We start from the raw sequence: 23,159 nt of genomic DNA on the forward strand, positions 1-23,159 counted from the left end.
GAGCAATAAGACAACAAAAGGAGATCAAGGGGATAAAAATTAGAAAGGAAGAATTCAAACTTTCATTATTTGCAGATGACATGAAAATATACATAAGTGACTCTAAAAATTCGACCAAGGAACACTTACAGCTGGTAAAAACCTTCAGTAACATAGCAGGATACAAGATTAACTCAAAAAAGCAGTAGCCCTCCTATATACTAATGACAAACTAGCTGAGAAAAAAAATCATAGAAACATAGGACCTATATGACAAGAACTTTAAGTCCCTGAAAAAAGAAATTGAAGAAGATGTCAGAAAATGGAAAGATCTCCCATGCTCATGGATAGGCAGGGTTAACATAGTAAAAATGGCAATCTTACCAAAAGCAATCTACAGATTCAATGCAATCCCCATCAAAATACCAACACAATTCTTCACAGACCTGGAAAGAATAATACTCAACTTCATATGGAAAAACAAAAAACCCAGGATAGCTAAAAGAAACCTGTACAATAAAACAACTTCTGGAGGCATTATGATCCCTGACTTCAAGCTCTACTATAGAGCTACAGTAATAAAAAACAGCTTGGTATTAGCATGAAAACCAACATGTGGACCAATGGAATCGAATTGAAGACCCTGACATTAACCACACACCTATGAAACATATAATTTTTGGCCAAAAGCCAAAAGTATACAATGGAAAAAAGAAAGCATCTTCAACAAATGGTGCTGGCATAACTGGATATCAATGTGTAGAAGGCTGCAAATAGATCGATATCTGTCACCGTGCACAAAACTTAAGTCCAAGTGGATCAAGGACCTCAACATAAATCTAGCTACTTTGAACCTGCTAGAAGAGAAAGTAGGAAGTAGTCTTGAACACATTGGCACAGGAGACCACTTCCTAAATATAACACCAGTAGGTGGAGGAGATAGTAAAACGTTAATCTTAATATCAAACATGGAAAATTAGGAAGCAGGGGGAAAATAGAAGGTGGGATCATGTATGGGTAAGTTAACAAGAATAGAGTGGGAATGATGGCCTTGTTCATTTTCCCATAGTTCTTGGGCCAAGAAATAAGTATTATGGTGATTTTTAGCACAAAAAAATGTTGCCGGAGGGCTTCTCTCCAGGTTCCACCAACCCCAGCAGTCCCACAATCCTAGTAGAAAAATAATCACTCAGACGCTTATATTACTTATAAACTGTATGGCCGTGACAGGATTCTTGCTAACTGTTCTTATATCTTAACTTATCCCATTTCTATAAATCTATAGTCTTGTATTAGTTTAGAAGCTTCTTATTTAGATAAAAAGGGGGAGATGTAGTGGGTAGCCATTCCAGCTTGGATCTGGAAGTTCCAACCCCCATTGAGACTCTAGCAACTGTCACGCCTATGAGGCAGGGCCAGGGGAGGCACCTGGAGACCTGAGAGCTGGATGGGTGAACACTCTCTCGGTGCCAGGATGCTGAACGGTGGAGGTGGACCGAGCAGAGCTCCAGAGAACACCACTGGGATGCAATACACCTTTCTCAGACCCTGCGGCCTACCAATCCCTTAATTTGTGAGTTACGCCATTAAATAAATATCCTTTTAACTACGTGGGGTGGCCATAATAATTTCACCAATAAAAAAATAGGGGTTTTGTGAGGGAAGTTGATTGGAGATTAAAGGGTTGCTTGTTGTAGCTTCTCAATGATGAGCATTAGGTGTGAGCATGAGTATGTGTTATGGAATATTATTTTATGGTGTGCTACTTTTGTTTATGTTGCAATTGTTTAACTCTGTGAAACTGTGTTACCTTGCCTGCCTAGAACATCTGATAGTCTACTAAAGAGCTGAATGACCAATAGTGAGGCAGAAGAAAACATAAGCAGGGCTGGCAGTCAGAGAGACTATATAGAAGGAAAAATCTGGGAGAAGAATAAAGAGCAAGAGAATGAGGAGAAGAGGATGCTAGGGGCCAGCAACTCATCCATCCACACAGCCATGGAGCAAGAGTGAAAGTGAGATATATAGAAATAAGAAAATGTAAAAGCCCAGAGGCAAAAGATAGATGGGATAATTTAAGAAAAGCTGGCAATAAACAAGCCAAGCTAAGGCCAGGCAATTATAACTAAGAATAAGCCTCCATGTCATGATTTGGCAGCTGGAGCTGCCCCCCCAAAGATTAAATGAGCCAAAAGAGCAAAAACAACCAACAACAGGCATGTGTGGTGATGGTGGTCCTAGATGATGAAAGGAGAAGGGTGTCTCAAGGTTATTAGGATAGACTTATGATGCATGTCTGTTTAGGGGTTTGGAGTATATAAAAGGTTGACTGAGGACAGGAGGCTCTGGGTAGAGGTTTGGGTTGGGGGGTGTCGCATGATTCCAGGCTGAGAAGGAAAGCACTGAATGTTTTTAAGAGGGAAGACTATATATAATATGCATTATGAATATGCATATCTATATATAGATATATAGATATATAAACCTCATGTTTAAGAGATCTCAGCCTAACAGTGGGAATGAGAATTAATGCGTTAAGATAAGAGAGTGGGTGAGGATTATGTCATCATACTGGCAGACTAAGTTAAGCATACAGAGTGGATTATGAAGTACATTAATCAAGGTTCTTTAGAGGATCAGAACTTATAGAATATATATATATATACATATACATATATATACATATACATATACATACACACACACACACACACACATATATATATATATATATGTGTGTGTGTGTGTGTGTGTGTGTGTGTGTGTGTGTGTGTGTGTGTCATTTAGAATAGCTTACAGGCTGTAGTTCACCTAGTTCATCTATGGCTGTCTACTAACAGAAGGTCCAAGAATCCAATGGTTTTTCAGTCCCCAAGGCTTGTTGTTTCAGTTGGTCTTCAGTAAATGTTGGAATCCTGAAGAAGTAAGATCTAGTGCCAGCAAAAGAATTGACTTTCTAGTGAGATCAATAGCAAACAAGCAAATAGAGAATCAGCTTTCTTCTTCCATATCCTTTCTATAAGCTGCAAGCAGGTGTCACCAGATTAGAGGTAGGTCTTCACAGGTCAAAAGAACTGAATTAAACATGTCTTTCCACCTCAAAGATCAAAATTAGAAGTGGATCTTCCCACTTCAAATTACTTTAAAAAATCTCTCAAAGGTGTGCCTTTCAATATTTAGGTTTTAGTTAATTCCAGATACATTAAAATTGACAACCAGAAATATCTATCATGTGGGGAATTGTGGTGTTATTGTATTCCCCAAAATATTGTACACCCTAATAAATTTTTCTGGGGTCAGAGAACAGACAGCCACTAGATACAGAGGCTAGAAAATGGTGGCATTCATGCTTTTAATCCTAGCATTCCAGAGACAGAAATCCCTCTGGATCTCTGTGAGTTCAAGGCCCCATTGGAAACAGTCAAGCCTGGTGACACAGCCTTTAATCCTAGAAAGCGAGCCTTTAATCCCAGGGAGTGATGGCAAAAACAGAAAGGTATATAAGGCATGAGGACCAGAAACTAGAAGCATTTGGCTGTTTAAGCATTTGGTCTGGTTAAGCATTCAGGCTTTTCAGCAGCAGGTCAGCTAAGACCCATTCTGGATGAGGACTCAGAGGCCTCCAGTCTGAGGAAACAAGACCAGCTGAGGATCTGGGGAGGTGAGGTAGCTGTGGCTTGTTCTGGTTTTCTGATCTTCCAGTTCACCCCAATACCTGGCTAAGGTTTGATTTTATTAATAAGACCATCTAAGATTCCTACTACAGGGAATGCCTGAAATATCTATTATTGTTCAGTTAGTTTGGTTTGGTCCATATCATTCAGTGAATATGGAGAAAGAGGCCTCTGTGTCCAGTATGAAAGAATTTTTTCTACCAGCCAATGTATGGTTCTGAATAGCTGAGGTGGGTCTCTGTCAGGGGCCAAGAACTTGGACCCCTTCACTGGACCAAGGTGGTGGCTGAGGGGTGTAGATGGAGGTCAGAAGGGCACAAGCGCAACCCAACAGACAGCCCATCTTCCAGTGACCCCATGGTCCTTTTCTGCAGCTTCAATAAGTTTTTCTGTGTTAGGATTAGCCCAATTGGTAGTTCATATCTGAAACAAGGATGGGTGTATTGACCCCACACTGGAACAATAGGTGACATGGTAGGTTATTTCAACTGAGATTTATTGAGAGTTGCTGCCAGGAATTGGAAACTGGCATGGTCATCTTTTGTATCCCTTTCACAATCTCTTGACCTTGCTCACTTTCCTTTTTGTCTTACTTCTCTTTGGTATTGAATACCTTAATGGCCATATCTACAAGTTCATTTTTAGGAGTCACAGGTACCTTTGCTAGTCTCATGCATTTTCATCTGGTATTAAGGGCACATTGACCTAAGAAATGAACATAAGTAATAGAGTCCCCTTTAGGGTGTTAATATCCACATTGGTGCATTTAATGATGGCCTCAGTAAGGTGATTTAGAAAGTGTGTGAGATTTTCATTAGGGTTCTGGGTGAGTAACCTTTCAGTTTGTCAAAGGGACTACCTCTTCTCCCTCTCCTGAGGCCTGAGGTGTCATTCTATTGATAGAATTTATTGGCATGGTCCTATTGCATTATATCCATAAGAGAAGACTGCTCAGACATGGGTATAAGCAGAATGGAAGTCTATTAGGCAGCTTACAACTACTCTGGTTGTTCAGGATCCCAGTGTAGTACTGAGACTTTCTCAGGGTATGATTTTAAGAACAAAACCATGTTTAAGATTGACATTCTTCAGATCACAAAAACAGTTAACCATTAGTAGGATTACAGAAACCAAAAAGCAAAGTTAGTGTATTTAAAAACTTTCCCAGAACTATGGACTTTGATGGATTAGGCCTTTGTTTTAACTTTGGCAGGTGGTGCTGTCTATGTGCTGAGTTTTATAATCTGAAAGTATCTTCTCTCATGGAGTCAGTTGTGCTAAGGTCTTGGGGGTCCACTAAGGTCTAGGGACATGTCACAGTCCCTGGATGAAATCTGGACATGTTACTTTTCATATTGAGTTAAGGCAGAATTCAGGATATAGTATATATCATGACATGTGAAAATCAAAGATTTGAGTAATTTGAATAATTTGTTTCTGGTAATAAAGTGGGTTTTCAGAGGACAATTCAAGTTTTGGTTCTATGACATCCATTTCCATCCAAGAGCACATGGAATCAGATGGGAGCAATTCCTTCCTGATAAGTCAGGTTAAAGGAACATGGTTGCCCATGGTCAAGTGTTAAAGGGAAGGGTAAAGGCAAAGATGTTTGTGGTGAATGTCTTTCGAGACATGTAAGTTGGAAGTATGAGAGGCTGAAAGGTAGGTGGATTTCAGAGTCTAAGATGTAAGAATAGGGGAAGGGCATGGGATGGGGCAGCTTGTAAGGAGAAGATTCATCAGCTGAACCATAATCCAAGGAACTGGATGGACTGGATTTGATATTTGGGATCAGGCTTTTTGTGACAAAGGGGGATTTGGTAGTCAAACAGAAGTTGAAGAGGGAGAGTGGCAAAAACAAAGGTCCAAAAAGTTATAGACATATGGTACTTCAGACTATTTTCCATCTTGTTTGAAGAAGTTTTCTAGCTTACTGAGAATATTGAGATTGAAAGTTTCAAATTCAGGCCAGTGAAGGATATTATTGACAGGGTACTGCTGTCAGATTTAAGTGAATAACCAAATGAGGTTGATGGACTGGTGCTCATTAAGAAGTTTTGGAGAATGTCTTCAAGACAGGACAAAGTAATATTCCCTTGGATGGACAGTTTAGAGCCTATATGGTAAAAATTTGATTTTTAGGATTTGTGGTGATATATTATTTGTAATCTAAGAAATAAAGCTTGCCTGAAGATCAGAAGACAGAGCCAGCCACAGAGATTGGTGGCACACACCTTTAATTCCAGCACTTGTGATCATGCACCTTCAATCCAAGAACTAGGAAGGTTGAAACAGGAAGCAATATGCTGGGCAGAGAAAGGAATATAAGGCAGGAGGAGACAGGAGTTCAGCCATCCCCTTTCCCACTCTTTCAGGCTGAGGAGTCGATGAGGTAAGAGGTAATAGCTGTGGCTTGCTCTGCTTCTCTGATCTTTCCGTTTTCATCTTGATATCTGGCTCTGAGATTTTATTATAAGACCATTTAGGATTTGTGCAATAAGGATTTGAATTGATTGTGGGCAAAATTGTCAAGACTCCTAAAGAGACCAGTCCTACCACTTGAGGTATACCCTAGGCTTAGGGAGAAAATGACAAATGGACCTGAGTATTAGGAGCAGTGTACCACATGTGTAAGACTTAATTAAGGGAATCACAAAGCCAAATGGAAGATAGAGACTCCAGTTTCTGTGACACCATGAAGAAATGAGGGAGAAGCTCTGATCTGAGAATCTGGGGTCTGGTCAGAGTGTTACTATGACAGAACCATAGAATTTACCTTGTCCTAAAGAATTTTGGGGTCAACAGCCGTGGTCAAATGATGAAGTGCCTCTAGTCTGGAAGGAAGAGGTCAGAGGAAGGAGAAGGGCTTGGTAGAGAGTAAGAGAACTGTGTCGGTCTGGATTTACATGGAGTGCCAATAAAACCTCAAAATGACACTTACACAGCTTACAAGGGCAAAGGCCATTGTCTTAATTTGAGTTTTTATTGCTGTGAAGAGCCACCATAACAAGTGCAACTCTTATAAAGGAAGCACTTAATTGGGGTGGCTCGCTTACAGTTTCAGAGTTGCAGTCCATTAACACCATGGTGGAGAGCTTGGGGGTATGGGGGCAGATGTGGTGCTGGGGTAGCTGAGAGTCTTATATCTTGCAGGCAACAGGAAGGTGACTTAAAGCCACATTGAAGGAACCTTGAGCAAGAGAGACCCAAAAGCTTACCTCCACAGTGACACACTTCCTCCAACAAGGTCATAGCCACTCCAAAAATGGCACATCTAATAATGCCACTCCCTATGAGATTATGGGGGACAATTGCATCCAAACTAGCACATTCCACTCTCTGGCCCCCATAAGCTTGTAATCATATCATAATGCAAAACCCATTTAGTCTAACTTCAAAAGTCCCCATAGTGTATCACAGACTCAACAATGTTTTAAAGTCCAATTTTCAAAGTCTCTTTTGAGATTCATCCAATTTCTTAACTGTAATCATCTATACAAATAAAACAGTAAAAATAAAAATAAAAAAAATCACGTGCTTCCAACATATAATGGCACAGGATATACATTACCATTCCAAAATGTAGGGAAGGAAGAATAGTGAGGAAATATTGTACCAAAGTAAGACCAAAAACCACCTGGGTAAACTCCAAACTCTACATCACCATGTCTGATGTCAAAGCACTTTTCTGTTCTCCAACTCTGTTCTACTTTGTTGACTGTAACACACATCTTTCTCTTGGGATAGTTCCACTGCCTATTATCAGGTATTCTCAGCAGGTATCCCATAACTCTGGCATATGTAACATCTTGGGATCTCCAAGGCAATCCAGTATTCAAATTCACAGCTTCACACAATGGCCTCTCTACTAGGCATCTATTAAGGGACACACCTGACACATGCCTGGCCTCAGCTGCTTTATTCCATAATCCATTTCTTTATTCCTGAACTCTAAAGCTTGAACCATATGTCTGAAGCTGCAGAGTTCTGCTGCTTACTGGGGCTGGAACATATCCCCATCATTTAATTACATCTTCACCAGCTATCTGTCTTTCACTGCCAAAGCTTGGCTGTCCTGAAACTTGCTCTGTTAAATAGACTGGCCTCAGACTCAGAGATTCCCCCAGCCTCTGCCTCTCTAGTGTGGGGATTAAAGGTTTACCTCACCACAACCAGCCATAAACTTTTCTGTTGTTTCTTTCCACAAGTTGGAAACCTAGAAGGGTGGGATCTTACCCTCAGGTCACCACTCCTTTTATTCCACTTCTTAACCTGTTTATCTTCTTGAATGCAGGATTTAGCTTCATTCCACCTCTGGGTACTCTTTTTCTCCTCAAAATGTACTTTTTGTAATTTACTGTGCCCAGCTTTCTCCTTTTTTTTTCTTGACATTTTTTAAATTTAATTTAATTTTATTTTACAATACTATTCAGTTCTACATAACAGCCACAGATTCCCTTGTTTTCCCCATTCCTGCCCCCCTCCCCTTCCCCCCAGCACACCTCCCATTCCCACCTCCTTCAGGGCTAAGCCTCCCCCAGGACTGAGATCGACCTGGTAGACAACTCAGTCCAGCAGGTCCAGTCCCTCCTCCCAGATTGAGCTAAGCCCTACATAAGTCCCAGATTTCAAATGGCTAACTCATGCAATGAGCCAGGATCTGGTACCACTGCCTAGATGCCTCCTAAACAGATCAAGCCAATCAACTGTCTCACCTATTCAGAGAGCCTGATTCAGTTGGGGGCCCCTCAGCCTTTGGTTCATAGTTCATGTGTTTCCATTCGTTTGGCTATTTGTCCCTGTGCTTTATCCAACCTTGGTCTCAACAATTCTCGCTCATACAAACGCTCCTCTTTCTCGCCAATTGGACTCCTGGTGCTCCACCCGGGGCCTAGCTGTGGATGTCTGCATCCAGATTCTTCAGTCCTTGGATGGGGTTTCTGGCACAACTATTAGGGTGTTTGGCCATCCCATCACCAGAGTAGGTCAGTCCCGGCTGTCTCTAGGCCATTGCCAGCAGTCTTTTGTGGGAGTATCTTTGTGGATTTCTGTGGGCCTCTTAGCACTTTGTTTCTTCCTTTTCTCATGTGGCCTTCATTTACCATGGTCTCCTATTCCTTGTTCTCCCTCTCTGTTCTTGATCCATCAGGGATTTCCCTGCTCTCACTTGCCTTATATTTAAGGCAAACTTTAATAGCGCAGTTCGCCCATCAGTTTGCGTTGAGAGCCAAATCTCTTTTTTATTATGAATCTTTATTAGAATTACCACTAATATCAACACAATAGAGTCTATAGTACTGTTTTGAGATTTCCTCTTACCAATTAAATTAATCTGAAACTCTTCCTTTTTCACCTCAGGCAGACTTGTCAGACAAGGGCAAAAGACTGCCACTTTCTTCACCAAGATATCACAAGAACAATCTCCAGACAACATATTAAAATTATTTTTTTCTGAAACTTCTTGAGTGAGCCCCAAAAATTAAAATAACTTTTAGCACCGCTGTCTTCCATGCTGCTACTAGTATGGCCCATTAAGAAGTACTTAATTCATTCCAGTGCTTTCATAACCCAAAATATCCACATTCAAATTCCTCCAGACAAACACATGGTCAGGCCTATTACAATACCTCAGTCCCTGGTACCAACTTCCATCTTAAGGCTTTAATTGCTGTGAAGAGACACCACAGTCATGGCAACTCTTCTAAAGAAAACATTTAATTGGGACAGTTCACTTACAGTTTCAGAGGTTCAGTCCATTATCATCATGATGGCCAGCATGCCAGCCTTCAGGCTGATGTACTGCTATAGGAGTATCTGTGATTCCTACATCTTGCAGGCAAGGGGAAGTTGACTGACTAACTGCTAGCTATCTTGAGCATAGAAAATCCCAAAGTGAACCCCCACAGTGATACAGTTCCTCGAACAAGGCCATACCCACTCCAATAAAGTCACACCTCCTAATAATTCCACCCCCTATGAGATCATGGGGGCCAATTACATTCAAACTACTACAGCAGCAAAGACCAGAGGTCTCTTGTCTCTACCAGTAGCTGCTAAGCCCAAAATTTTGAGTTCAGCAGGTGTTCACATGATGGACAAGCCTGATTTCATCTTAAGATTAGAAGGATCTTGTTACTAGGTCAAAATTGTTGCAGAATATTAATTTAAGATGTGTTAACATTTGTTTATGCTGTGAAACATTTAATTGTGCAAGACATGTTACATTTGCTTGACTGAATAAAATTAACCTGCTGGCATGAGGCTGAGTCAGCAACTAGCTGACAGGAATGTTAGGGAGGAACCATGTGTAGCTAGGGTTCTTAAGTAGCAGAAGGAGGGCTGGCTTTTTGGGAGATGCAAGCTAGGAGAGGAGGTTAGCAACTTGCTATTCAGACTCTCTGAGCAAGCAGAATTGCCCCTCAAGTTTTGAATCCTGAGTTCTCTAGAGGAATTGAGACCTATCCAAAGTTCCCTTTAGAGGCTGTGATAGAGCTGGTGCCTGAGGGAACAGAATTCCCACCTGGCACCAGCCAGTGTGGCTGAACTGGTAGCTGCAGAGTTGCAACTGCCCATTAGCACAGCAGTTGCTTAAGGGGAAGCTACTGAATTTAATAAAAAACAACACAAAATAAGTTCATTCCAGTTTTCTGTAAAAGTTGGAGTAGATCATGTCTTGATCTACTTTCTGGAATTTGACATATTTCATACCCTACACACTGACCGTGCCCTGACCTCCACCCTGATAAGGTATAATGTTCTGCCAAATAATTTTGAGATGCTCTGCCAAGTACCTACATAAACAAAAACCTTGGCAACCCCCTAGCCTTGCAGTTTTGTGCTATATAAACCCCCACTTTTGGCTGGGTAGTGGTGGGTATGCATTTAATCCCAGCACTCGGGAGTCACAGGCAGGTGAATCCCTTAAGCTCAAGACCAGCCTATGAGTGAGCTCCAGGACATCCAGGGCTTCCCAGAGAAAACATATCTCAAAAAACAAAACAACAAAGCAAAGCAAAATAAGACAAAATACAACACACACACACACACACACACACACACACACACACACCAAACAAACAAACAAACAAACAAACAAACAAACAAAATTTTTTCTCCTATCTTTGATGCTGTTCTTTCAAACCCTGCTTTAGGGAAAGAATCCTGACTGACAGAAAATCAAGCTTGCTTAACTAGAAAAAAAAAAAATATTTGTCTTTACTTCCATTGGGTGGAGTTAATGGTCCCTCTGGGGAAAAAGGAGGGCTTTCTGCCCCTAGGTCTCTAAAATAGGCCTGAGTTTAGACACCAGATATAAAGAAAATGAGGCAAAGAAAACAGGCAGAAAAAAATCAGACTCAATCCCAAAAGACTGAGATTGTTTGCTGGAATAGTGAGGGGCCCCAAACTTTGGGTTGGGTAGAGGTTCTACATTCAGAGGTCATTTGAAGTTGTCTTATTAAATACAAAAAAGAAATTGATTTCTTGCACTTACTTTCATTCTAACAGATTGAAAGTAGAAATCAGATTCAAGAATACAGAAGTTTTACAAACATGTAGAATAAGTACTACTACTCGTGAATAATTAATGGGAATTTGAAGAAATCAGTGAAGATATATATATATATATATATGAAGTTGAATATTCTATAAATGCTTAAATATTGTTTAACTGGGGCTGCAGAGATGGAGCATCAGTTATATATGCTCTCAGAGAATACCACGTTTGGTTTTCAGCACCTGTGTGAGTGGCTCACAACTGATTAAAACTCCAGATTCAGGAGATCCAATGATTATGGACTTCATGGACATGTGCACTCACATGTACACACATGTGCACAGACATACACATTATTAAAAGTAGAAAAAAAAGTAAATCATTCACACGTATTGCTTTACTGAAGTATTTCTTAGTTTCCTTTTTTTGGAAAAATCTATTAATGAGAATGGGTTATTCATATTAGCCATTTTATTATATATATTTATTTATATACTTTGGATTAAACTTAATTTGATCCAGAGATATTTGGCTCTTCTCCCCCAAACCTGGACAGGGCCATTCTCCTTGCTTGGATACTGAAACTCCCTATGCTACATGTTCTTGGAAACACACATACATACACAGATCCATACACACAGACACAGACATAGACACACACACACACAAACAAACACACACACACACAGAGAGAGAGCACAGCACAATGTCACACCTGAAACTTCCCTACTGTCAACTCCCCAAATGCAGACCATTGATTTTGAGAGTTTTCAATAAGCATTGTTGTTAACTTTGATAATTTTGTTATGTTGTGGATTTCCTCCACTCTTTTGATTTGGTTGTCTGGTTATCATTATGCCTTGTGGTATTTTGTGGGGGGTGTGGTTTCTGATTGAAGTTTCCTTGTAATGCCTTCTTTAGAGTTGAATTTACAGATAGATACTGCTTAATTTGGTTTTATCATGGAATAGTTTTCTTTCTCCGTCTATTATGATTGAGAATTTCGCTGTATATAGTAGTCTCAGCTGACATCTGTGGTCTCATGGCCCTTCTGGCCCTTCTGACTTTCAGAGTCTTCATTTATAAGTCAGGTGTTATTCTAATAGGTCTGCCTTTCTGTGTTACTTGGGCATTTTCCTATTCAGCTTTTAATATTTTTTTATTCTGTACAATTACTGTCTTGGTTATTATGTATTGTGGGGACTTCCTTTTCTGGTCCAATCTACTTGGTGTTTTTTTTTTATGCTTCTTGTGTCTTGATAGTTATCTCCTTCTTATGGTTAAGGAGAATTTTCTTCCAAGATTTTGTGGAAAATATTTTCTTTGCTTTTGACCTATTTTTTTCTCTTTCCTTTATTCCTATTATTTATAGATTTAGTATTTTCATAACATCTCAGATTGCCTGGGTGTTTTGTTCTTACATTATTTTAGGTTTAACATTTTGTTTGATGAAGTATTCATTTCTTCTGTCTTGTCTTCACACCTGATATTCTCACGTATATGTACTCTGTTGCTGAGGTTTACCTCTGAGATTTTTATTTTATTTCCTAATTTTTTTTCATTAGTATCTGGGAACAAGTACTAGAGAAAAACAAGTACTAGAATAAACAGTATCTGGGTTTTCTTGATTATTAATGATTCCTTTTCTGTGTTCATGTCTTAAACTGTTTTTACCATTTCATTCCACTGTTTGCTTGTGTTTTTTACAAATTTAATTAAAGAATTTATTCGTACCCTTTTAAAGGAACTTAAACATACTCATAATGGCTATTTTGAAGTCCTAGTTTTGTGCTTCAGCTATATTACATTTCTCAGGGCCTACTATAATAGGGTTGTTTTATTCCTGTGGAGATATATCGTCTTGGGAGATTTTTGCACTAGTGTCTAGGCATCTGAGTTTAAGATGATTGTAATTCTATGTATTTTTATCATGTGTTCTTTGGGGTGAGTAATCTGTTATCTGGTTTCTGTTTCCCTTTCTGGATCTTGGGAGCATGTGATAACTATGGGTTGCCTGGTAGCCTGTGCTTCTGAGTCTCTGCCATGTGGGGCCACTGGGTGTGGGGGGATTACCAAGGTAGAATGTATTTCCAGGTGTTGGGGACTAGCAGGAAGGAATGAGAATATTCTAGAAGAGGCAAGGGGCTGGGAGCATCCTCAGGAATGAGAAAAGTTGGGTCTGCCACGAGATTTTGTAGAGTCTCAAGTGGTCTGCTACAGTGATGGGGATGAGACTGGGGAATTTTCTTTGGAAAATTAAAAGACAGGAAAATTATGTACTTGATTTCCAGACAGGTGTGGCCAGCAGGTTTCCAGTTTGAGAGTGCCTGTATGTATTGGTGGTTAACACAATAGGATGGCATAAGGGAGAATGGCTGAATCTGCAGAGAGGGTCTGAATGTGGTGATATATTGTGTATCAAATAAAGCTTGCCTGAGGATCAGCGGACAGAGCCAGCCACCAGATTAGACATAGAGCCCAGGCAGTGGTGGCACACACCTTTAATCCTAACACTTCCGACACAGAGATCCATCTGGACATTTCTGAGTTCAAAGCCACTCTGAGCTACATGAGATTGATCCAGTCTAGGAGAGAAACAGAGCCAGGCAGTAGTGGCACACAGCTTTATTCTCAGTACTTGGGAGTCACATGCCTTTAATTCCAGCCCTTGAGATCTCATGCCTTTGTTACCAGTATTTGGGAAGTACACAGACCATTAATCCCAGCACTAGGAAGGAAGTGAAATGGCTGGGTGGGGAAAGGCATATAAGGCTTGAGGAGACAGGAACTAGAGGCATTTTGGCTGAGGACTCAGAGGCTTTCAGTCAGAGGGTTTGTGGAGATAGGACCTCATCTTCCATTTGGCTCAGGATATGGTAGTGATGAGAAGTTTCTCTAGTGGCTTGTTCTTTGACCTCTGATCTTTCAGCTTTTACCCTGATATCTGGCTCCAGGTTTTTATTGAAGACCATTTAAGATTTGTGCAACATCTGAAGAGTTCACAGAGAATGGATTCAGAGAGGGAGAAATGGTTCCTCTATGCCAGTGATCTGCTACAGGGCTGGGGATGAGACTTCCAACTTTTTTAAAACATGCATTATTGAACTTGGGTCAGTCAGTTTCAGTCACCAGCCATCAATAATCTAATTAAAAGAACCAAACTAAAAGTGGATGAGCAGGAAAAAAAAAATATTTTTCAAGGTGGTCATATTAGGAAGAGATGGAAACAGGCCCTGGAATCTCAAGTTTTCAGGGTCCTGAATCAAAGTTAAAGTTTAAATAGAAGACAATTAATTTACACATCTAAGCCATCCCAAAGTGTGCTGTCCAGCCACCACTGACTAATGCACTTCTGGGCTTCTGTCTCAACATATATGGTGATCTGACAAGTTATTGGAAGTGTGAAAGAAATCTTTCCTATAGACAAATTCCCTTCTGGCTAGTAACTTTTTGTTATAGCATGAGATTTCTGGGGAATTTTACCACTTTCTTTGGAGTCCATTGTTTCAGTGTTCTGACAGTCAGATTGCAGGTTTAGAATACCTTCATTTCGGCCAGCCCTGTTATACATGGAGAGTATTTTGAATTTTAAGAATATATATAGAGAGAGGTATAAGTAAAGAAGAAGTAAATGTGTATTTAGCTGCCAATATCCACATATAGATACAAACAAAATATATTACTCTAATATCTGCTAAGATATTGAAAGGAAGCATATCATATACTCAAAAATGCTTTACTAAAATAATTATAAAGGATATCTCTATGGAGATGTCAGCAGAGGTAATTGGATATAACAAAGGGCAAGTGATGGGAGAAATACATCATGCTTCCTGAGCCAGAAAAGGGAGAAGGAGATGGTGGTAACTTAGTGAAAGTTAGCTCCTTGAAAGAGGGATTGGTCATTAATATGCATATGATACACCTGAGGAAGCTATTTGTCTCAGCCTTAGCTAACCTTTTTGTGCAAAAGTCTTCCCATTTCTGATAAGTTCTTTGGTGCTTTTAGTCCTAAGATTACACTCAAGACAGAAGCAGCTACTAAAACAACTTCACAACTTCAAAGTGAGATGGAAGAACTGGAAAGAAATAGAAACAGCAACTACACAATAACTCTCTCTGTCTCTAAGAAGTGTCTCTTACTACCTACTCTGGATCAAAAACTACAGCAAGAAGAAGAGAAGGTGATATATTTATTCTCTGAGGATACTGTTCCTGGTGTGTAGATTTTTTCTTTGCTCACAGTGGTGGCATTGCAACTGGCCTGACAGAAATAAAAATATTATAATGATATATTTGTGTCTTTCAGTGTGACTATCTGACTATTAAAACAATGGAACCCCAAGAAATGGTCAGATTGCACACAGTTCTAATACCATGTCTGAACACCTTACAAGATGAGAATGAAGCCCTCAACAAGGATGAGATAATGATGAGAAGGACCACATTTTGATTAAAATGGCTTAGATACACATATTCTTGACTATCTGTTAAAACATTAATCTCACTTCAGGATCCTGAAGGACTGGGGCAATGGGTGTGGGAATGAGGATTGGTGAGCAGGGGGAAAGTGTTCAATAGATCAGTTTCTCCCTTTTCCCATTGTGGCCACACTGGATAAATCTCACTTTTCTGCTCATCAACTATTAATTTGTCTTATTGAGGAGAGGTAGAAGATTCTGGTTTGTGGCACAGATTGTGACCCTTCAATAGCAGTATCATTTCTCAGCTAATTACTGGAAATGGACTTTTGGCAGATTTTTATGGTTCTGACTTTGTTCCACTCTCTCCTCAGAGATCTTGTCCTACAAAAACCAAGTAATTTTCTTTCCCCACACTCTCATTTCTGCAATACACATTGTCCTCCAGACTCCACCTGTGTTCCCTACACTGGTTTTGCTTGTTTCTATTCTTTTGTAAAAATTATTTTGGGGATTATTTATTTTTGTTTTGGCACTTGATTTTTGTTTATCTGAGGAAGGATAGCAATTCTAATCCATACCTTCCTGGTCAGGTTAACATTAATGATGCAATATTTACTCAGTGAGAACGTTTACTTGATAACATAATCTTTTTGATATAATGAATATGTCTAATAGCACATGTCTTTTAAGGAGAATAGGTGTGCATAGTATGGATTCAGAATACATCAAAGGTTCTCTTTGAAATTAATACTAAAATTTGTTATTATATTATCAATTATTTAAAATCCAGAAAAAACAGTAATTTTATTCCCAAGTTCCAAATTACCATTCCAGTCTCACTTTTCTAGTAACATTGTAAATTAGCTCTTGACTAAGATATTTTATGACTCTTAAGAATTCTAAATAAAACAGATTAATAATATGTAATTTTTAATGATGGTATCCTATGCAATTCATTCACTCCTTAGGAAATATGTTGATAAGCACACCCAGGAGATAAAGAAGTGGAGACAAGTTTATGACTTGGGCAAAATAAGGAAACCATTCCAATTATTTTGAAAAGCAGTATTGGCCTCTAAAAAAACAAACACAAAAAACAATGGGTTTTACCAGGGAAAATAGTTCTACTCTGAGCAAGGAACCTAACATAATGACCAAAGGTCCCTTTGAGTCACTGGAAAAGAATTCATCAAACCCCAAATAAATTAGGCTAGTTCCTTTTAAGTTTTCTCCAGAGCCTCCATTGAAATAAAACAGGCTCTGAAAGTTCTGGAGCAGTCTTTAAAAGAGGTAAACTCATCATTCCATAAGTAAAATATTCAGCATCTAAAACTGATTGTCTCACCTAGGAGCTAGCAGTAGGAAAAGAAAAATACATCAAAATAAAATAAAAAATAATTCATGTAGCATAAAATAAACCTCATAAAAATTTATAAAGAATTTACCTTTTATGGGAAAGGACACAGAAACAGTATTCTGAGTATATGCAAATATGCTCTATAAAGCAATTTAACACTTAATATTTTTCTTCCTTATTGTAGTTCAACTTGATAAAATAATTTAAATTTTATTTGATTCATATTCATTAACCATAATTCAAAATTTTCTGAGCCTAGTCACTCAATAACTAAGAAAGGGCATCAATATAATTTAAAAAATTCACAGACCAAATAATAACATCAATGTCTTGTAATAAATAACTGTAAATAATTTCCTTAACATATTGCAAAATGTATATATAATTGCTATAAATAACTGCAAGGAAAATGTGCTTTGATTCTATATCCTGAGTATTCTGAGAGGAGAAGGCTAAGGGAATTATTAAGTATAAATTGAGTTACACAAATAATATAGAAATTTAATAAGCAAAAATTGTTTAGTTGTATTTCTTGTGCTTTTTATAAGCACAGGATGTCTTAATTCTGTTGCAAGAAATAAAGGGTCATGACTTTACTGGGAGAAAAAACAGGAAATGATTCATTCAGCGACAATAGATTGAACTAAACATTTCATAAAATTTCCTTTTCCCATTCTGAAAAAATACCTTGAGTCATGGGGCTCATGAACAATTGTATAAGTCTTCCTGCAATTTCCTCTGAAATTACATACCAAGATGTACATTCATGAAACCTCCCCTATTATTTGTAACCTAACAAGCAAAGTGTTGTTTAGCAATCCAAAATGTGTCTGCTTCTGTGATGTAACCTATCTACACAAGAAGAAAAAACACCTCAAAAATTGAAAAGTATAATTGAAATAAGTTGTCCCAGGGGATATATAGAGCTATAAAGAAGGATTACACTTGCCATAAAAGTGAAGATTCTTGAATTGTTGGCATTAAAAACATATTACTCAAAGCACAAGTAATCTGGAACAATAAAAAAAAAATTGATGACAATAATGTTCCTTACTCATTTTTTCCCAACAGTTAAAAAGGTAAGTTTTTTTTTTTTTTAAAAAAAAAACTATGTCACTTCAGATAGTATTAACAGCAACAAAGAGGTGATTTTCAATGACTAAATATGGTGAAATTTTTGGTAACCGAGGACCACCAAGCCTGCCTTCAGTGACCCAGCACTGAAAACTACATCATCACCAGCCACAAAATGTGACACATTTCTAATGTCACCATGAGCTGCATATTCTCCCTACATAATGCTCTCCCTCCCTCCCCCTTCCTCTCTCTCTCTCTTTCTCATCCCCAATAAATCTTTTAAGTGAGGTCTTTTGCATGGTGTGATTTTTGAGGCACTCCTTGACCCCATTCAATCTGTCATGGTACTCTTCCTACAGAAAACCTAACAGAAATTGAATGAAAAGAAACAGTAGAAAAGCTGGAAGAAATTATATTTTTTCTACCATTTTTCCATTTCCTAAAATAGTTTTGCTTATTGATGAAAACCTAGACTGACATTTCATTCATTTGTAGTAAATTCATAAAACAAGTAGGAAACTAAACAGTAATAGCAATTATTTTTTAACCTTCTCCAAAGGAATTTTAAATAGTAACATTATTTTAATATAATTTTCATAGTCAAAATCAAGTGGAATCATGGAAATTTTAAGTAATTAGAAAAAGTACTCACTTTAATATGATAGCATTTTCTAGCAGTGAAAAGGTTTCTTTTTCTCCCACAAACAAGTTTTACAAAGCTACTCAGAGTAACTTAAATTTTTAGGATGTTTTGCTTTTGATCATAATTTATGCCAAGCAGAGAGACCCTATGTCATAATAAAACCACATTATGTCACATTACTTGATGATAAACTGCAATGTGCTTACTGTTGAATTACAAAATCTACTTCAAGTAGCAAATCATCTTTTGCTTGTATTGGCATTTAGTGTTACATCCTAACTAATATGAATTATTTTGTGGTTTTTAGTGTAACATAATTTCAAACAATCTCTCTAAAACTTAGAACTTAATAAAAGCTTCAGGCTCATGGGCAGCGTTTTAAAAAATTTGGAGTAGCACTTCAAATAGTTTCTTTTTTAGCTTTTCTCTTTAGGGAAACATATTCTTCCCTATTATTTTTGCTAAAAGGTATCTTCTTTAAAATGGACTATGTAGAAGTAACCAACCATCTTATTAAATAAGAAACACAGAACAATGCAAAGAAGAAAGCCAAGAGATCAGAGCTAAGAGCCTTACCTGCCTGCTGCAGCTAATCTCTTTAGCCAAGAGACCTCTCTGAAACAGACCTACTTCCTGTGTGTTTGTCTTTATATAGACTTTCTGTTCTGCCTTCTCATTGGTTGTAAACACAAACACATGACTGCCTCGTCACTGTCTGTATGTATAGCCCTCCAGGTCTTCTATGGTATTGAGATTAAAGGCTTGTGTCTCCAATGTTGGCTGTATCCTTGAACACACAGAGATCTACCTAGCTCTGCCTACCAAGTGCTGGGATTAAAGGTGTGCACCACCAACACCCAGCTTTTGCTATGGCTCTAATAGCTCTGACTCCCGGGCAACTTTATTTATTAACATACAATTAAAATCACATTTCAGTACAAATAAAATGCCACCATAGGACTACATCTTTTTTTGTTTTGTTTTGTTTTTCGAGACAGGGTTTTTCTGTGTATCTTTGTGCTCTCCTGGAACTCACTTGGTAGCCCAGGCTGGCCTCGAACATACAGAGATCCATCTGGTTCTGCCTCCTGAGTGCTGGAATTAAAGGTGTGTGTCACCACCGCCCGGCTGAAAATGTTCTACATCTTAATAGTCTCCATAACTAGATTTTGGTCTCTCTCCTGGCAAGACAATAATTGTTTATTTACTTTTGCATGAAGTTTAATTTATTTGTAAATAATGTCATAAAATGTACTGTTTTTGTTAAGTTGATATAAACCCAAGTGTATTAGAAAAGAGGGAACCTTAATTGAGAAAATGTCTCCATAAAATTTTCCTATATAAAAGTTTATAGGTCAGAACCTAGCTCACTGTGGGTGATGCCACCCCTGGGTTGGTGGACCTGTGTGCTATAAGAAAGCAGGTTCAGCAAGCCTTGAGGAACAAGCCAATAAGCAGCATTCTTCCATGGATTCTACAGTCAGTTCCAGCCCTGAGTTCCTGCCCTTGTGTGCTTCAACGATGGGCTGTGATATGGAAATTTGAGATGAAATAAATCTATTCATCCTAAAATTGCTTTTAGTCATGGTTTTATATCAAAACAATAAAACCTTAACTAAGTTAGCTATGATAAAAATTTTAACTTTAAAAGAATGTGATTTTAAAACACTTAAAAAATATGTGTGTATATGTTTTGTGTGTGTGTGTGTGTGTGTGTGTGTGTGTATGTTGAGAAAGTGGGAATGTGTTATCCTGAGATAAAAAATGTCATGGTTATCAGGTTGGAGACAAGCAATTTTTCCCACTGTACTATCATGCTAGTCAATTAAATATTTTTAAGTATATGAATTTCATTTTGAATAATTTGATGTTCACTCTTCAAATATATTTTCAAATAATTTTAAGTAATATTTTGCACATGCCTCAGACAGAAAATTTGTCCTTCTAAAGTTAGATGTCTGATTTTACATAGCAATACCATTGGCCAATACCAATATACCAATACCAATGCTGAGAAACACATGAGACAACAGAGTATCTTGTAAATAATACGATTGTTCTAATAGTCCCACATTCACAAGTACTGAGGTAACCCTGTGTGATTTATAAGCTATAATACTTGAGAAATGTCAGGACACATCACTCATCCAGAAGAAACAAATGATTAAATAACAGTTTTGACTACAATAGTTCAACTTCACCAGTTTTAAATTTTGTTCATGTGTATTCACTGTACAGGGTGGTTTATTGTGATAATTTTTATATATTGCTCATATTCACCTCTCATCTTATGGCACTCCACCATCCATACCTGTTGGCTGTCTTTCTCTTTACAAGTACCCCTTTTCTTTGAGTCAGAAATTGGAACTATTTTTACAGAATCAATCTTTCTTCTTTGACTTCCCTTTTTTTATTTTACAATACTATTCAGTTCTACATAATAGCCACAGATTCCCTTGTTCTCTCCCTTCCTGCCCCCTTCCCCTTCCCCCAGCACACCCCCCATTTCCACCTCCTCTGGATCAAGGTCTCCCCCGAGGAGGACTGGGATCGACCTGATAGACTCAGTCTAGGCAGGTCCCCTCCTCCCAGATTAAGCCAAGCGTCCCTGCATAAGTCCCAGGTTTCAAACAGCTAACTCATGCAACGAGCCCAGGACCTGGTACCACTGCTAGATGCCTCCCAAACAGATCAAGCCAAATCAAATGTCTCACCTATTCAGAGGGCCTGATCCAGTTGGGGGCCCTCAGCCTTTGGTTCATAGTTCATGTGTTCCCATTCACTTGGTTATCTGTCCCTGTGTTTTATCCAACTTGGTTTCAACAATTCTTGCTCATATAAACCCTCCTCTTTCTCGCTAATTAGACTCCCAGTGCTCCACCCGGGGCCTAGCCGTGAATGTCTGCATCCAGATTCCCCTCCTTCCTTCCTTTTTAAAATTTTCAATATTTCTTGAGAGCTTTATATATATTATATGGGAAGTCTATCTTGCTGCCACGACTTTTCTCTGTCACATGTTGACTTAAATTCCTTTCAGAAAGCACCTAATAATAGTATAGTTGTATCATATGGAAGATATATTTTTCTAGACTTTATCCCTTTGTATTCTATGTACACCTGGAAAAGATTTTTTTCTAGTTCTGTGAGTTCTCATCACATGATCACCCATTTACTTTATTGTACATAAGCTTTTTATTTCATTAGGTACCATTTGAATGTTGGTCTTGTTTCCTAAGTAACTAGATTCCTATTCAGAAAAGCTTTTGCCAATATCTTGAAGTGTCTTTTTTTTCCTTTTCCTCTGACAATTTCAGAGCTTTAGGACTTAATATTAAGGTATCAGTTCCATTTGGAAGGTTGTTTTTTTTTTTGGCTTTGTTTAATAGGGTTAGGTATCTACATTTAATTTCTTTTTTAAACATATGTGGATATGAATTTTGACAGGGAAAACTGCTTTTATATCCATTACCTGCTTCTATATTTTCCTTGCAGGTGCTTGTAACTTAGATCACTTTTTTCTTCCATCTGACTTTTCCCAGTTTCGATAATTATATTTACACAATAGTGCTCTGATAATTATCACCAAAAAGTTAATTGTATATTTTAATAAGTTGATTAAAAGCCTGTTTTATTATTCCACCTATCATTACCAGGTAATGTCTAGAATTCAAAGCTGAATTTCAATTTATCTGGCAACCTAAATTCCAACATTTTTTATCATATTAATGCATAAGTGACATTTCTCTATATTGATTCCTAAGTTCCCCAAATATCTTTCTTATTTTCTTGTAAGAATCATTACTCTCAAATACTTGAACTCAGTGAGTTATGTAAGACTTTTTTTCTTTTTTAGCTTTTCTACCCTAGTTTGTTCTTGTAACACTACTTATATGCTAAATATTTATAATCTGGTATACTATTTAGAATAACAATATTAACACATTTGAGTAATACCTGTATTATATCAGATTCCTTATTTTTTCTTCCCTTGATCTGTTATGTAATTTTGGTGTATAGGTGTGGTTCTCGGGATTGAACCCATGTACCTTTTATGCTAAGCATGTGGTCTACCATTAAATAGCAGTCCCCCAAACCCAGTCCTAGTATTTAAATTCTAATACTGTATTTTCAATTCCTCAAAGTTTTACTTAAAATATAATAACAAACTTTAAATTATGAATACAGTCCATAGGGAGAATGGTAAATTTATTTTCCTGGTCCTTATATAACATACCTTGACAGAATTTAAAAAATCAAGTATTTTTAATTTAAATTTTTGTAAACTCCATAATTTCCTTTTAAAGAAGTTTAAAATCTCTGAACTGTGTGCTCCTCCTATAACAAAATATAGTACCCTTTTTTTATTTCAAGACTGAAGATACAGGACAACCATAATGTACCTAAGGCAAAACCAAGTTCCTGCAATGCAAATAATTCAGTGCTGTATGTGAATACATGAAGGTGCAGTTTTGATACCTTATTAAACAATCATTGTTTTTAAATGAAGTCT

This window comes from Peromyscus leucopus, chromosome X (genome assembly GCF_004664715.2).
Source record: "Peromyscus leucopus breed LL Stock chromosome X, UCI_PerLeu_2.1, whole genome shotgun sequence".
NCBI lineage: Eukaryota > Metazoa > Chordata > Mammalia > Rodentia > Cricetidae > Peromyscus > Peromyscus leucopus.